Consider the following 6,000-nt stretch of genomic DNA (forward strand, 5'->3'; position numbering starts at 1 on the left):
AACCATGTAAACCTATTCTGGTACAACCTTAAAATACAATTATGAACCTGAAAATGAGCATAATATGGCTGCTTTAAATACATCAAAGAAATGGATGCACGACATAGGCAGAAAAGGGCTTAAAGACGCCTTGAAAACCAAGTCTGTCATAATGTTTAAAAGTAAGTGTTTTTCTCCTTCTGACCTGACATGTGGGCTTTTCTTTTAGGCATGCATCGCAGCCTTCCAAACTGTTGGCTAGTTGTCATAACTACCATAGCAACAGGCAAAGCTGACTGTAAGCCGTAAAAACCCTGATTGAGAAGCAGATTCTGATCACGTTGTATACATGTCCAAAGAATGCTCCCAAAACCTGAATAATACTGGCATATCCCACGTCTTAAATGGTGTAAGCTGTTTACATGACCCATATCAAAATCAGAATATTGTCATATTCAGAATAATAGTGGAATATTAGTGTGCATAAACGTACTCAATGATAAACCATTTATATAAAATATATATAAAAATAGTTTCTGTTTTCTGGAATACTGTGGTCCTCATCTTGTGGTGTCTGTTTTTCCCTACTGTTTGCTGACCAGCAGGTGATAGTGATTACAGTTGATTAGGCCTACTGCTTCTAAAAGAAATGCCTCTTTTCTTTTTTTCACATTTGCCTGAGGAAGATCATGTAGATCCGAATGTTGCCTCAAAATGACAAATAAACTATTCAATTGCAGCCCAACAGTGTGCGGACCTCCTTTATACCCTATAGTTACATATTATTCTGCAACTCCCTCCTGATTGGCCTGCCTGCATGTGCCATCCAACCCCTGCAGCTCATTCAGAATGCAGCGGCTCGACTTGTCTTCAACCTCCCCAAGTTCTCTCACACTACACCTCTCCTCCGCACTCTTCACTGGTTACCAATTGCGGCCCGCATCCGCTTCAAGACACTAGTACTTACGTACAGGGCCACGAACGGATCAGCACCCGCTTACATCCAGAACATGGTCAAACCATATACCCCAACCCGCCCACTTCGTTCTGCATCAGCCAAACTGCTGGCTGCTCCCTCACAGCGAGGGAGAACCAATCACTCAACGAAATCCCGACTGTTCACTGTCCTGGCTCCCAAATGGTGGAACGAGCTCCCCATCGATATCAGGATGGCCAAAAGCCTACACATCTTCCGCCGAAGGCTAAAAACGTATCTCTTCCGACTACACCTCGGATAAAAAAAAAAAAATTCTTGAACTTGCACTTTCGAACCTGCACTTTCATTTGTCTCTTTGTAGCTTTGCCTATTTAAAGCTACTGTATTTGCACTTACTACTTGTTGTCTGGAGTTTGAACCTTCATAGTTGAAAGCACTTAATTGTAAGTCGCTTTGGATAAAAGCGTCAGCTAAATGACATGTAATGTAATGTAATGTAATGTATTCTTTTGAGTCTTAATGAACATTTCTTGCTCAAAAACACTTAACCAGGTGATACACAGCACTAAATACATGCTGTGTGTTACCTGGTGAAGTTGAACTGAGACAACACACCTTGTAACCTTTCCACATACTTCTGAGATGTTTTCTGTTCTTCCTGGTTGAACAAGGACCCTTCCTCTCTAAGGGTCTCCAAACTCTCTGCTTCTCTTTACAGTCATCAGATTTACCTATCGTATAATCAATAATATAGTGCCTCTCCTAGTTATGCTATTATAATTCTAGACTGCCGAGGAAGTTCCTTCTTATGACACGCTCTTTTCTTTTGTTTCCTTTTATGCACATCCTGTCCCAGAAGTGCTTGTTACTCACCTAGCTCTGGGGAGTTTACTCCCCGGAGTCCTTATGTTTCTTCTTCGCCCAGAACATCGCCTCGGATTAGGGCGACACCAAGACCTGGGTCTTGGGTGCAGCTGTGGCTATGGACCTGCTACACCCTGCTACGCTCTACAATTCCCTGCAATGCCCGGCTACGTCCTGCTGCGTCCACCGCGTCCACCCATGCTCTGCTGTGCCACGCTACATCCTGTACCGTCATAACCCCAACCGTCAGACACCGCCCACCAAGAGTCTGGGTCTGCCGAGGTTTCTTCCTAAAAGGGAGTTTTTCCTCACCACTGTCGCAATAGCCACTGCTAATGCTTGCTCTTGGGGGAACTATTGGGATTGTTGGGGCTTTGTAAATTATAGAGTGTGGTCTACACCTACTCTATCTGTAAAGTGTCTCGAGATAACTCTTGTTATGATTTGATACTATAAATAAAATTGAATTGAATTGAATTGAAACAATTAAATGTTTAAATATCACCATATAGTGTCACACCACATCATATCAATTTCTGGAACAAATTCTTTTTTTGATCAGAGCTGATTTAAAATAGTATGCCTGGACTTTGAAAAGAGTAGACTCACAAACATACATCTGTTTTATCATCCTGTACTTTATTGAGGGGACTTGCATTTATTTTTCTTAGTTTTTATTTACTTGGGTCACACCATTAAGCTTTTTCATGTTTGGTTGAAAAAAAATATAACTGATGAATTGCATGAATGTTCAGTATGACAATGGTCTGAACATGTATTGAGGGACCACAGACCTTCTATACATAACACGGAACATTGGGCAGAAGATGGTGGGATGTACACACACACACACACACACACACACACACACACACACACACACACACACACACACACACACACACACACACACAGGGTACTGATGTATGGGGTATTTGGTTATTAGGTATTAAAGTTAAAATCAAAGCCTGTTTTTGTTCCTATGACAGAAAGCTCACACAGGGTAATGGACTGGCACATATTCACAGTTTATTCACAAAGTGTATTAAAAAACACATGCAAAAGTACCAAAACTCAGAGGCAGGGATCACAAAGCAGAAGACGAAGCAGGGTCATAAAACTCACAAGAAGCACACTGGGAAAACTGGACCGCTGACCCAAATGGTACAGGACGAACTGGCACAGAAACAGGGGAGACAACTGGACACAGGTGCACACATTAAGAGAGGGGCAGTAATCACACATGGTGGAAGTGAAGTGACCTAAAATGAGACAAGACGGGGAGTATCAAAATAAAACAGGTAGTGGCAAAAACATACAGAAATAAACAAACAAAATATGACCTTATGAGTGGGAGGACATGACATCCTTATTATGGTTGGCATTTTTTCAGAAATAGCCATTCAATATATTTACATTCTGTAAATCTCTCCAGTAGTGCACCACTGCTGCTTTGGATTCCGATTGATTCAGAATGTTATCTTCATGACAATATTAGCTACAGTAAAATGTAATAATAATGAATTGTTGCTGACATCATGGAGACATTATGTAGGATGGATATAGGTCTGGCTACACAGTTAATGCTGCAGACAGATATAAAGATATTTTCCTTTATGCTCATTGTGTAAATCTGAAATATAATATTGTGTATATGTATTTATGTGCGCTTGTGTTCAAATTAAGCTGCATATTCTGAACAATATAAAAAAAGGTTTTGTCAATTTATTTACAAAATAATTTTTTGTGTTTGACGCTCTGAACCGCAGAAAGGCAATGTCACGTCAACCACCTACATACTGTATATAGAACTATATACCACATATATACATACTGAAAATGATTTAACCTCATTGTGTAAATTAATTTGAAACAGTTCTTTCCTCTTCTTTGATTCACTGCAGTTTTCCAAGTGGCATCATCAATATATTTAGCACTGTGGACTTTCTGTAGACCTGCCAGGAGATGGCAGCCAAGGATCACAATAATCAGAACTCCTCCTGCATATTGTGTTCAGTCTACACGCTGAGTATGGTGGGAGGTTTTGCGTAGTAAAGGATGACAGCTTTATTATCCATCCATCCAATCTAACCCTAACCCTCCTTTTCAGAATTTAACTCCTTTTGGATCCTTTGATTTAGATAGATAGGCATTGCATTTAGCTCAGTTGATCACATGTTTAGATTGGTATCACAAATATGTCAACAAGTAAGGAATTCCACATTATTGGATAGATTTTGTTTGCTTTAGTTAGTAAGAAAATGACCTTTAACCTTTGGATCTGAGTGTTGCAGGACACACAAACAGCCACAGATGAGTTCCCAGATGATGTCATGAGAGAAGTGTTGCGATGTCACTTTGTCCCATTTCTTCGTTAACTGTATGTAATTATTGTTCTGCAATGTTCTGTGTGTGTGTGTGTGTGTGTGTGTGTGTGTGTGTGTGTGTGTGTGTGTGTGTGTGGACCAGGTCAGTGTGTAATTAATGTTCTGATATAGACAGAACTGCTGTCTGCCTATAATTACTGCATAGTTGAGGTCCAATGTGGGCTTTACATTGGATATATATATATATGTGTGTGTGTGTGTGTGTGTGTGTGTGTGTGTGTGTGTGTGCATACGTGTGGGCAATCACCAACCAATACAACAAGTTACTTTTAATTTGGAAGTTAAACATTTATTCCCAATTAAAGTGGCCTTGATTGTTTTCTGAACATTTGTATTCCAGGGAAATGTTTAAATAATAATAACATTCACGTTAAATATAAACTTTTAGGCCTCCATTCGATAGGTCAGCCCAGACATGACAGGGGAGAGAGAGGGGGAACGACATGCAGCAAAGGGCTGCAAGTTCGGAACTGAACCCATGGCCGCCACGGCGAGGACTGAGCCTTTGTACATGGGCGTGCGCTCTACCAGGTGAGCTACCTAGGCACCCTGAATCATAATTTTTTGAAAGAAACAAAGAAAGAACACTCATTCATTAAAAGTATGGATACAGACAGGTCCACTGCAGTATATGGATGTTCCCTCTTGGCAATTTCTTAAAAAAAATGTTAAAATCACATTTACAGTATTATTATGGGAAAAGACTTTAAAAGAAAATGTTCGTATTTTTCTCTTTTTAAATGACCGGTAACAGAAGAACTTGGTAGGTGTAGCCCGATAGTCCCTTTTAGGGAATATAGGAATGTGTGTGTGTGTGTGTGTGTGTGTGTGTGTGTGTGTGCGCTTGCATGCTATGAGAGGCTTTTCATTGTCTATGAGATGTCATATGACGTTGCATTGTTGACAACCTGAAGGGAGCAGAGGACAAAGGAGGACAAGAAGGGAATAAAGTGGGAGAAGACACAAGGAGAATGGAGAGGAGAAAAGGAGAGAGGTAAGGAGGATAGGACAGGAAAGGAGGAAAGAGAAGATGGAAAGTGAAGAGGGAAAAGTGGAGAGAAGAAAAGGTAGGAGGAAGGGAGAAGAGAAGATGGGAGGAGATAACCATCTCAGGTTGTCTATAATTACTGTTCAGATGTAAGTAGATGTGTTGACTATATAATCACTGTGCACTAATACCCGTGTGTGTTTGTGTGTGTGTGTGTGTGTGTGTGTGTGTGTGAGAGAGAGACAGAGAGAGAGAGAAAGAGAGAGAGAGAGATAGAGCGCTGGTGTGTCAAAATGTCCTTCCCTATATATTATTAATGTGTTCAGAATTACTAATTACTTTACACTTGGTCTGAACGTGTATTGAGGGACCACAGACCTTCTATACATAACACAGAACATTGGGCAGAAGATGGTGGGATGTACACACACACACACACACACACACACACACACACACACACACACACACACACACACACACAGAACATTGCAGAACAATAATTACATACAGTTAACGAAGAAATGGGACAAAGTGACATCGCAACACTTCTCTCATGACATCATCTGGGAACTCATCTGTGGCTGTTTGTGTGTCCTGCAACACTCAGATCCAAAGGTTAAAGGTCATTTTCTTACTAACTAAAGCAAACAAAATCTATCCAATAATGTGGAATTCCTTACTTGTTGACATATTTGTGATACCAATCTAAACATGTGATCAACTGAGCTAAATGCAATGCCTATCTATCTAAATCAAAGGATCCAAAAGGAGTTAAATTCTGAAAAGGAGGGTTAGGGTTAGATTGGATGGATGGATAATAAAGCTGTCATCCTTTACTACGC

The sequence above is a fragment of the Sander lucioperca genome, chromosome 7, assembly GCF_008315115.2.
Source record: "Sander lucioperca isolate FBNREF2018 chromosome 7, SLUC_FBN_1.2, whole genome shotgun sequence".
In the NCBI taxonomy this organism is placed as follows: domain Eukaryota; kingdom Metazoa; phylum Chordata; class Actinopteri; order Perciformes; family Percidae; genus Sander; species Sander lucioperca.